Raw genomic sequence first — 12,826 nt, 5'->3', positions numbered from 1 at the left:
TTGAGCTTTAGATTTTAATCTGGTTAATGTTTATGAATCGCATGATTATCTCTATTGTTTCATCGTCCGGAGCAGATAAAATGTCAGTCATAGACAATGGTGATACTCCTTTCTTTAATACAAAGATCTTATATAGGTCAAAATTAATAACGCGATTAATTGGGCACTCAAAGAAAATATGGTCCAAGTCGTCCCATAAACCACAATCACACAAAGGGTTATCTTTTATATTAATTCGATAAAGGTGGGAGTTAGTCAAGCAATGTCCTGTACGCATTCTAATAATTGTTGTGATATGTCTTCTGTCTTTATAGTTCAAGTTAGCAAACCATTTTTTGTTGGTAAATGTCGGTTGTACCCTAGCATATCTGCGATGATGGTTTAACACTAAAATTTTCCACTTGTCCCTAAATGTATTTATTATTTCCTGCTTTAAAATGTTGAATATATCCTGAATATCATAGAGCATTCTTCTAGGGATGTTTAAATCAGTTCCCACTTTGGCCAGAATATCTGCCTCATCATTGCCTGGTATATCTGAATGACCTGGGATCCAAGACAGTCTAATATCATAGCCATTGTTGTTAGTCATGGCAATTAATCTTTTAGTTTTAAGAACCCAATATTCAGAATTTGCTGTAAAAAAAGAGCCACTGAGCTTTGTAATTGCACCTTTTGAGTCTGAAAATATTATTGCTCTCTTGATTTGTTGCTTGATAGCGGTTTCTACAGCATCATGAATAGCAATTATTTCGGCCTTATAAATATTAAGGTTATCCGGCAAACGTGACGAGAATCTATAGTTCAAGGATGGGATAGATATGCCAAATCCCACCCTGTTGCCCTTTTTTGAAGCATCAGAATAAATAAATGTATAGCGGACTTTTAAGTTGTTGGTTTCGTCTATAAATTTATTTCCTGTCATGATATCTCCCTTTTTTAAGTTACATTTTATAATTTTTAGAGACCCACTTAGAATGTTTAAGGGGATTTCGTAACACGGAAATTTTTCTCCTCTATAGAGTAAGGTTATGTATGGTCTGTAGCTTTGAAATGCAGTCATTAGATATGGAGTTTTATTGTTATTCCAAAACTCAGGTCTATGTATTATTTTAGATCTAATATTAGTTATGATTTGAATAATAGGGTGATTTGTAATTGATAAAAATTTCGAAATTAGTTTGAAAGCCAGTAGTTTTCTCCTGTATTCTAGGTCTATCATAGATGCTTCCGCTAACAATGCCACTCTGGGCGTAGAGCGCATACATCCCATACATATGCGTAAGCCCTCGTAAAACACCACGTCCAATTCATTCAGAGCCATTCCTGCACATGGTTTAAAAAATATCGAACCGAAATCTAGATGAGATTCTACCAAAGCAAAAAAGGCAGTCAAGAGGGTGTTTGGGTCTGCACCCCACCATACTCTACACAATGCTCTTAGGACGTTCAGTGACTTTTCTGCTTTATTTTTAATTTTTAAGATGTGAGGTGGCCACTTTAGATTCTCTTGCAATACTATTCCCAAATATTTGACGTTTTGTTTAAAGGGGATAACTGAATTATTAATTTGTATGGGACGTGGGGTGACACTTTTTCTCCCTCTAGTGAACCAGATTGCTTCACACTTATTAATCGATAAGGATAGGTTGTTTTCCCGGAGATATAAATCTATGCGTTCCAGGGCAATGTTAATTTTATTAATCATTGTAGCTACGTTTTTGCCCTTGATTATTACTGTCAAGTCATCGGCATATCCTATTACAAATGCATCCCCCAGGTTTAAGTCAAAAATGTTTTTTATATAAATATTAAATAGGATGGTACTCAAAGGGGAGCCTTGTGGAAGACCCATAGTTGTCAGCACTGGACCCAAGAATGACCCATTATTGCTCCTACAATACAGAAGTCGGTGTGTAAAAAGTTTGTAGATTACATTACACATATGACTGGGCACTTCCATGTTTTGTAGAGTATTATACATTTTATAGATGTTTACATTATCATATGCTGCTTTTATGTCTAAAAAGACTGCTATAACTGATTCAGAGGAAAGAAATGCATCATTAATATAAGATGTGATAAATGCAATATTGTCATATATGCCCTTTCCCTTACGGAAACCTGTCTGTCTATTTGAAAATTTCAGATCATGTTCCAGTTGCCAATCCAGACGATTCTTGAGCATAATTTCTAAAACTTTAGCACCACATGATGACAATACAATTGGTCTATAATTGTCAGGGTCCATTGGGTTTTTATTTGGTTTTAAAATACTAACAACATTGAATTTTTTCCAGGATATCGGTATTTCCCCTCCCATTAGGATTTTATTGTAGATATTTAAGAGAATTTGTTTAGCTTTAAAGGGCAGAAATTTAAACATTTGATAGGATACATCATCCATACCTGGTGCAGATGATTTCTTTTTATTTAAGGCCAGGTTTAACTCATTTAAGGAAAAAAGCAAGAAATTGTCATCTCCATTGGCCGGAACCAGATTGAAACTGGGGTCTATATTTATAACTGACATATTGTCTAAAATGGATTGCTTAAAATTATCTGAAATTACGTGATTAAATCTACTTATTTTAGAGTTGTTATTAAATTTTTTAATTTTGTTCCAAACATATGTGATACTGGAATTCCTATTTAAAGTGCCACAAAAAAGTTTGAATTTTTCTTTTTTTTTTATGTTTTAGTTTTTTCCTAGTTATTGCAATTGTCTTTTTAGCCATAATATAGTTTTCTGTAGATGGGGCATTATTAAAATTTGTTATGGCATTTTTTCTTTCCCTAACCCAAGATGTACATTCATCATCCCACCATGGATTACCCCTCTTCATAGGTGTTCCAACCAATTTTATTGGAATTACTTGTTCAGAAACCTCAAAAATTATAGACATCAATTGGTCATAATCCAGATTATAATTAAGATCTGAGAGCTGTATTAAGAGTTTATCATGATAGGCTTCCCAATTTGCCCTTTTGAAGTTTCTGATATTATAAGGACTAGCAATATTATTATGTAAGTTAACATCACCGTTATCGTTAAGAATAACGCATACGGGAAAATGATCACTGTTACCACAGTCTTTAATAACATTCCATGTCGCTTGTGTAGCTAATTTTCCGCTTACCAAAGTTAAATCTACTGCACTTGGTGTTGCAAGGGCTAGTTGGAACAAAGTTGGTGAGCCATCATTCAAAATCACAAGTCCATTATCTTGAATAAAATCACTGATAATTCTACCACCTTTATTAGGTGTGGCTTTATCCCATAAGGGATGATGGGAGTTAAAATCCCCCATGATTATTATATTTTTAGCATTATAAGAAATCAATTTACTTAAAACTTCAATAGATATATTGTTATGTGAATTACAATAGAAGTTGACCACTTGTAAATTACCTATCTCTACTCTTATATATTGTGTGTTGTCTGATGAAAAAGTTTCGATTTCCTTAAAAATAAGATTTTTTTTTATACAGGTGACCACTCCCCCATAACCGTCATGTCTGTCCTGCCTGATTGTAACATATGTATTTAGATTGAAGGTGTCGTTAGTTTTTAGCCATGATTCATTTATTAAAACAATATCGGGACTTTCTTTATGCACAAGGCTATTTCAATTGTCCCTATTGGAATTTAAACTTCTCAGTTTCCAGCAGATAATTTTTAATTTATTTCTATTTAACATAAGGGTGTGAAGCAAGGTAGACTTTTAGGTTGAATCGGATTGAAAACTGGGATCAATATCCATGTCAAGGTTTTGGTTGTACAATATACTTTGGATTAATCTTTTATTATGTTCTGAGGTGTTTAAGATTGCATTAATAATATGCCTGACATCATCAGGGTAAGGAGGTTCTTGTAAATTATTAGTAAGTGTGAACTGCACTAGTACTAGGCAATGATGTATTTAAATTATTTTCTGAAATTTGTGGAAAAATGGGTGCTCTAGTTTCTTTTTGAGGTCTTGAATTGGGAAACATTAAATGTTCATTATGTGCTTTTTTGTCATAACCCTTATGGATTATGCGTTTTTTCCTATTGTTTTCAGTGACAACTTGTTGAAAAGATCTTTTTATAGGTGCTGTTTTTGCATGTTGTGTGCGTCTCTATGATGGTTGGATTGTATTTTCTGAAGGGTCTTGTCTGGTTATATTTTGTAAGCTTGGGAATTCTGTAGGACGATATACAAATTCATCTCTTGAGATGTAGTTTTTTTAATGATTTCGCTAGCATCATAAAAGGTAATATTTTCGAAAGCCATTAGTTCCTTAATATTTTTCTGTCTGGTGTACTCTGGACAGCTTTTGTCTGTTGACTGGTGTGGGTTTTTGCAATAGAAGCATTTAATTTCACAACAGGAGTGCTCCTCTTCATTGTTATTTTTTTCCTCTGCACATGTAAAACACCTCTCTTTGCCTTTGCAATTTGTACGAGTATGTCCATAGCGCAAACATCTAAAACACTGTGTGATTCCAGATAAACTAAAAATGGACCATTATCACTTTGAGGATAAAGAATTGGTTCTTTTTCAAGTTTGGTATTTGTAGAATCTTGAAGAATACCAGCATTACCTACAACATATTCCTCTGAACTTTTTACCTTAGGCAGGGGGGGCCGCCCCCCCCCCTGTATCGCTCATATTACTTTAACTGAAAGCAAGAATTTAAGACAAGCATGCACAAAATGAAAAAATTCTAGCCAAAAAGCAGATGATGTAAGCCAAAACAATGAAAAGCCAATACAACGTATAATAAGCTCAACTTACCGTTAAACAACGTACACACAAACAATAAGAGATTAGAGGGAAAGAGTTAAAAACACTGCCTCCAAAAATCAATGTAGCCTCTAACGCGAACGAAGCCCGAAAAAGACAAATACGAGGTAATGCTTTCAAAACTGATGCGAATGTAAATACGAGGTTATGATTTTTGCGATTTGCCGCTAAAATTAAAAACTGATTAATATCTAACTTGGTCAACAGATGCCACCATCTATTCTACGCATAATGGTATATTAAAACTAATTTAGCCAAAAATGTTAGTTGCGAGGTCATGCGTTTTGACCCTCGATGTGTTGATCTGTTATGTGGCTTTTCTATTAAGCTTTGTAATAATACACATCCCATATATGAATGTATGTATCCCATATACGAGTCTATGTAATGTATGAAAAATAAATAATGGTATAAAATAAAAGCAATTCTTAGACTTGCTTTAAACATCCACATAGTAAAAGTAATCTAGAGAATGAAGCACGAAAGCAATATAATTAGTGATCAAACAAACTTACCTGTGTGAAGTTCGATCGTACTTATATGCTAAGAACTTTGCTCGAAGAGCGTATGCCCTCTCACCTCTTCAAAAGTACGTCTTCTTCACAGAACATCTCCTTTTAGAAATGAAACTGAATGGAAAGAATGTGTCGAGTTGTTTTAAGTTGTCCGCTCGATCGAAAGATGGCACGGACGTCATCGATTTGCCGTATATTACAGAAGCTGTGTTTTATTCATTATCCGATAGATAGATGCTGTATGTTTTTGTACGGGTTTTCCCGATTTGCTTTCGGTTCTAGGTGCAGTTTTATTAATCCAATAAAACAAAAATATTTAAATATATATTTTTTTAATAGGATTAATAAAACTTCCTAAGGCATCGTAGATGTGATAATTCAAAAGCATTTTAATTAAATATTATATCTAGAAAAAACGCCAATATTCTTTTAGTCATAAAATTAATTATGTTCAGTACTACAAAAGAATAATAATTAGAAAATATGGCTACATCCATGTACATTTATGTTACATTTATACAGGTTCTGAAATATGCTACCTCGTCACACCTTTAATGAATCACCTGGTACAACCTAAGCCTCTCTGGCTCTCTAAGTGAGCGACGGTCTAACGATTGTGAGATAGAATGCATTCTGGGGCATAATCATTGCCATAGACAAAGTGTCTTGTTTGAATTATTTCACCAGTGATTTTTAAGCAAGGATTTTAAATATTAATTATCCATTGCTGTCTATATTTGCCATCTCTTGGAAAAAAGAAGCGGCTAGAATATAGGTCTATGCAGCGTGGGACATAGCATTTATGTTTTGCCTCTACGTCACCCATAATAAAAAGTTAATAACCTAAGTAAAAAGTAAAGTTTAGTAGATAACATCACACAACACACGAGAAAGTACACCACTGGAGTACCCGAGATTATTGGATTTATAAATAGGTATTATAATATATTCTACTATATAAGTTTGAGAGACACTGGATACTAAATATTAATGGGAATAACAAGTTTGTCGTGCCCTGATGTAAGTTTTGATTTTTTACCTCGAATTTAACAATTTACTCTTCCATTTGCATCAAATATGTCCTTATTATCTATATTTTCGTTACCAGTAACCACTAAAATACACAATTATTAAATTATAGTTCTTTAATTCAAATAATTGTCTTGATAAAACACAAATCGAAATAAATCAATACGAAAATGTATGGGTCAAAATCGATAAATCTGGCGCGTTTTGAACCGAAATTAAATTTAAAAAACACAAGAAAAATGACAGATGTCTTAAATTAAATGTCATAGCCTAATTTCAAATGTCACTGTCAGAAAGAAATATACGACTCCCCCGGCTAGGGATGCAACGTTTACATTACTAGGAAAATATCGATACTTCGTACTCACGAGTATTTTTTGTTTAAGTATCGATACTACTCGATACTATGCTTAAAAGTATCGATATTCTTAGTTATCGATTACTTTTTCAATAATAATTCAATAATTTTTGGTTAATGTTTATTACGTATAAAATGCAGGTAGTGTTCAGATACATAATACATATAGCATATAGAGACTTTATTGACGTAAATATATCAATATATCAATCTATCTTGATTTCAAAATAAATAATATTTTGGGAAAAACACAAATGATAAACCTAAAACCAGTCTTCTTCTGGGATCGACCCGAGGAATAAGAGTTTCTCCAAACGTTTGCCTTAAAGTCTATTTCTAGCTTGGGTTACTGTAGCACCGGCATGAGAAAATAGGCGTTCTGAGGGAACGCTAGTTGCTACAAGACAGGAATATTTCATAGCAATCTTATATAATTTTGGGTATATGGTTTTCATGTCCATCCAAACTTTCAGTGGCTCACTTTTCAGTGAAGTAACTGGATTGGCTAGATATAATGACAACTCATCGATAGAGCTAATTGACTGTGAATCTTTTCTTTTCTGTTTATCAAGAGCCAAGCTCTGATGAAAACTCCAGAAATCATAGTCGCCATCAGCTACATTACCATGGATAATTTGTATTTCCTCTGTGGAAGGGTTTTCAGTGCCGTCAACGTCCGATTTATCATTCACCATACTTTTTATCATAGTTAATGCACTGGCAAGAGCTAGTGGATCTTGAAAGTGAAGGTTTTTAAACCTAGGATCCAAGATTGTTGTTACTGCAAGTTTCATTACCTGTTCAACAGTTGAGAATCTTTTTTCCATTTCTTTAATGATAAAAGATTTTAACTCTTGAGATTCTCTCATATCTAAGCGAACTGTTGTTAAGTAATTATGTGTTGTACAGTTAATTATTGGTATGACTCTAGATGCAGTAACATAGAATTCACCGGATAATTCACGTGTCATAAACTCTAACGGCTTGAGAACAATTGTAAGCTCTTTAACAAGTAATAATTCACTTGCATCAAGCATGGGTGGAGCTTCCCTTTTTCAAACAAAACTTCGCTTACAATTTGTGCTCTATAAATCTTTGTAACATAAAAAATGTGCTATTCCACCAAGTTTTGACATCCAAAATTAATTTTTTTAGGTTCCCTTCATTAACATTGTTTTGTTTTTGGTGATTTCTCAGCTGATCACTAGCATTTACAGAACTTTTAAACCATTTAACAAACACTGTTTCGCACTTTACTTACTATATCTGATACTTTCTGAAATTCAGATAGTGACTTTTCAGCTATTAAATTGACCATGTATGCAAAACATGTTAAATGGCGATTTTTACCAAACAAATTGTTTACAGCTGAAGTAATATTGGCACCACCATCTGTCACCACGGCCACCACTTTATCCAATGCTATTTCCCATTTCTCTAAGCTACTTGTTAGTTTTTGACAAATGTATTCGGATGTATGTCTTTGATCCAACTCTTGCACAGCAATTATAACTGAGTGTTGATTACAGTTTACAACAAAATGCCCTGTGATTCCGAGAAAGCTTCTGGTTGTCATCATTTCACTCCAGATATCGCATGTAAGGGATATGAATGAAACTGACCTCATTCTTTCTTTGTACACTGAAAACATTACTTCATATTTAGAATCAATTTTAGCTTTAATATACTCTCTACTTGGAACCTTATATAAAGGCGCTATATTCTTCATTAGCTTTTTAAATCCCCTTCCTTCAATGGCATAAAAAGGTATGTTGTCTGCACATATAAAGAACATGATTGCATTTGTTATTTCACTATGGCGGGAACCTCCCTCTAAAAAAAAAAAATTTGAATATAATCATTAAATACCCACAATCTGATGTTAAAAAAAACCTATTACCACTATAAGAAGAAACAGATCGAAAAGATTTTAAAATCGGGTGTTCAATTACGCTACTGCTATCAGAAAAGCTTGATGGTGGCCTTGGCCCACGGCATAGCTCTGAACTTTGTTCGCTACTTGTGGAAGGTTGTGAATTGCTATAAAAGTCATTGGTGTTATTTTCTTCCTCATTCTCAGCAGTACCGTTTTAAGGAACTTGAGATAATGTGCTTTCTTGGCAATCAACACCTCTTCCTTTTGCAGATTTTGTATCTTTAATATTGATTCCATGTACCTAAAATTAAATTTATCTTAAAATTTCTACATTATATTCTAATCACTGTTTTCTTGATATATTGGCGAATGCAACCTCCAATGATTCTTTTATGAAGTTGGTTAAAAACAGGGTCTATTTCTGACAGTTTTTAGATTTACATTTGACCAATAAAAACTCCAAAAAGTATGACAAATCTTACCTTTAAATGTTTAAGCATATTCGATGTATTTGCAGCTGTTTTTATGACCTTCAAACATTTTTTGCAAGATACAGACGATGTATTTACCTTGTTGAAATACATCCAACATCCACTTTTTTGTTTAGACGCAGGCGGCATGATACGCAAGATCAATTTCTGAAAACACAATTATCTGTTTGTAATTACTTATTTACCCTACTTATCTACTACATTACAATGATTTATTTATTTTACTAGATTGTTAGATGTACCTTTCTATTTTTATTCTTACCTTCTTTTAAATCCTGCTAAATTATGCTAAATACTAGTTTATCACAAATCACTTTTATCACAACTTACAAGTAGGAAGTAGGAAAAAAACACCAGCCACAATAATTCGGTAAATCCCAGAAACATAAGCAATCTTTCTTGCTGACGTAGTGACATGTTATGACAGTTATGATAGTGACATCTCTGACGTGCAGGCATTTCGCATTCCGCTCGAAGTTGCGTTTCTATCGTCGGGTAATCGAACGGCAACTTCCGGCGTGCGCGTGCATAATAAGATCCTTTACGGTCCTACTGCACGGACTGCACCATACAAATTTTTGAGTAAAAATATCGAAGGATTGTTCCTAATTTTATATTTTAAATATCCTATTTGCTAGAACTAAATTAGATTTTGGGCCATTATAAAAAAAGAAAAAGAAACTGCAAACTAGACAACTAGATAAGTTTATCCCGAATGACGTCACTGTCTACCACATTTTTCGAATCATATAACTGTGAACGTGTTCCGGTTCCCACCAGCATTATTTACAGACCTTTGTGCGAGAAAAAAAAGATATAAAATAAAACGGTCCATTTATCTACTTCTTTTTTAAATTCAAATTACTCTGTTTACAAAAGATGTCGCTTCTGTAGAAGTTATTTTTATTTAAGTATCGGTACCTACTCGATAGATAAATAGTATCGATACCTACTCGATTCAAGAAAAAAAGTAACGAGTATAAAAAGCACTCGATATTTTAAGAATGTATTGATACTTCTAAAGTATCGATAGTATCGTTGCATCCCTAGGCAGCTTAAATCATTTGCCGTATCTGCCATATGCACGCAATTTAACATGTATGTTGGGTTTCCTACCCTCTAATAATTCGCGTTTACTTCAATTCTTTTTTCCGTCTCGGATCACAGCAAAAATGACAGGGGCCTTAGACCTTGTCATTCCGCAATTCCAAATTTTTAAATAGAAGTAGGTATTATTATAGGAATTTATAGAAAATTCATAATTATGTCATAAAATTTGTAAACAAATATTTAGTTTTTAATTTAAAAATGCAATAACTCAATTTATGATGGTTGTATTTACTCAGTTACTATTTATTTAATTTATTAAAATTGAGAATTATTATTTATTAAATTTGATTGGGTCTCTGTCGTCCCTGAAAAGCCGCCACTGCTTTTAACGATTCAAATTTTGTTAAAGCAAATCGCAAAACAGCTTCTGTAATGTACGGCAAATCGATGACGTGCCGCGCCATCTTTCGATCGAGCGGACTACTTAAAACAACTCGACACATTCGTTCCATTCAGTTTCATTTTTAAAGGGGGATGTTCTGTGAAAAAACTGACTTTTGAAGAGGTGAGAGGGCGTAATCTCTTCGAGCGAAGTTCTTAGCATATAATTACGATCGAACTTCACACAGGTAAGTTCATTTGATCACTAATTATATTGCTTTCGTGCTTCGTTCTCTAGATTACTTTTACTATGTGGATGTTTAAAGCAAATCTAAGAATTGCTTTTAATTTTATACCATTATTTATTCATATATGGAATGTGTATTATTACAAAGCTTAATAGAAAAGCCACATAACAGATCTACAGAAAAATTTATTCAAAGAAACGAACATTGAAGAAATTTTCCTACCAGATCAATAAATATATCAAAAATAAACAACACATTCTGAAAGAAACAAAAAAGTATACTGCTATAAAATCCTATTACATTCCTAAACATTTTGCCCAAAACTTAAATATTAAGAAAAGGTAAAAATGCGCAAATATTTAATTAAAAACATCGAGGCGGACCTGCACTGTTGCCAAACCTATTTTTTTTTTGTTAATATCAAATTATATGTACTTTTCTAATTATATTAACAGTAAATATCCTAAGTTTTGCAAGTACCAAGAGGAACCCGCATATGTTGTCAAAGGTACAAAATGTCTTCACTTTTAAGGATTTCATTTATCGATCAAACGAACTTTAGGAAGTTCGATCGAAATTATATGAGGCGCTTCATTCGAATAGATTACTATGCAATTATTCACTATGTAGTACCGCTTCCGGTGCTAGGTGGCGCCAAGTGTAAAAGTCAGATAAATTTATCTGACAGGTCTCCTACTTACCGACACGGCTGTCAGCCATCACTAAGTTTAAAGATTAACCGAGAAACAAAATAATAGGGAAGGGGGATTTATGAATTAAATCCTAATTATTATACAATAAATAATTATTCATTGTTTGAATTCTGGGTGGGTAGTAATCTATTCGAATGAAGCGCCTCATATAATTTCGATCGAACTTCCTAAAGTTCGTTTGATCGATAAATTATATTTCGGCGCTTCATTCTTCATAGATTACTATGCAATTATTCACTATGTAGTTGTTTAAAGTCTTATTTATTTTGTTTGTTGGTCAGACTTTAGAAAATTCTTGCGGATAATAACACATTCTTATATCTAGTTATAACTTTTATTCCTAGACTCAGGTGTTCATACATTTAGCAAAATCCACTAACAGTTTGCTTACAAAACTTTAACAAAATTCTACTTTCTTTTAGAAAATTAAATAAATATTCTACCCTAATGTTTTCCTATATACTTCCTAAATGAAAATGATTGTTGAAGTACAAGAAAACAGTTAATGCAACATAGTGATTCAAACAAAAATAGTATAATAGAAACGTGCACAAATCACAATAACACACCTATAGGGTAACTTTTCTTCTGCTATTGATTAGTACCTCTGCAATGTTGTCCGTTGTCTTAACTATAGGCCTGTTGTAGAACTTAGCAAAAGTATCTGAAGTTTCTGTCCAGCTTGCAGTTTTACGGATGAAATTTATAGGTACACCTCTCTTGAATGCTGAGGATGTTGAGGCATGTTTAATAGAGTAAGCTGAGAAAATATTTGTGTTGATTCCAGCTTTTGTTAAGGAGTCCTTTACCCATCTGCTTAATGTCTGACTAGAAACTCTATTAAAAGGAGCAGAATATGAAATAAAAAGGTATTCATTGTTTATCTTCCGTAAGGTGGCTGTCTTGTCGATATACTGCATTAATGCTGAAACTAAACAGAGCTCAGGTTGTTCAGTGAATGTTTTAAATTGAAGACAAGGTTGACTCTTATTTGGGCCAGAGGTCTTTATAGCATCAGAGATAAAAATAAGAACCTCAGCTTCATTTGTGAAAATTATATTTTCTACTTTAATTAGGCCAAATGTTTGAAAACGTTGGGCCGTAATTAAAGCCAAAAGAGATATCAACTTTTTTGAGAGCAACTCAAGAGATAAAATTTCATTAGGGTGAAGATTTCTGAGGTAATTTAGTAGTACCTGGGGATCCCAAGTTATATTGTATCTAGGAGTCTGTGGACGTAGTTTTGAAATGCCTCTTATGTACCTTTTTATTAAGGGGTGTTTACCTAAACTGCCTGGCATTATTAATGCCAAGGCCGAACGGAAATTGTTAAATGACCCATATTTAAAACCTCTTTGTTTAAAAAGGAATTGAA

General features: G+C 33.2%; 1 protein-coding gene across 2 annotated transcripts in view; it reads left to right on the top strand.

Moving 5' to 3' along the window:
- LOC126748057 (1-phosphatidylinositol 4,5-bisphosphate phosphodiesterase classes I and II) overlaps nucleotides 1-12,826 on the top strand; it is an 87,398-nt gene that overhangs the window by 33,944 nt on the left and 40,628 nt on the right. The window lies entirely within an intron of this gene.

The sequence above is a fragment of the Anthonomus grandis genome, chromosome 2, assembly GCF_022605725.1.
Source record: "Anthonomus grandis grandis chromosome 2, icAntGran1.3, whole genome shotgun sequence".
Lineage (NCBI taxonomy): Eukaryota > Metazoa > Arthropoda > Insecta > Coleoptera > Curculionidae > Anthonomus > Anthonomus grandis.
This window is presented reverse-complemented; position numbering and strand designations above follow the sequence as displayed.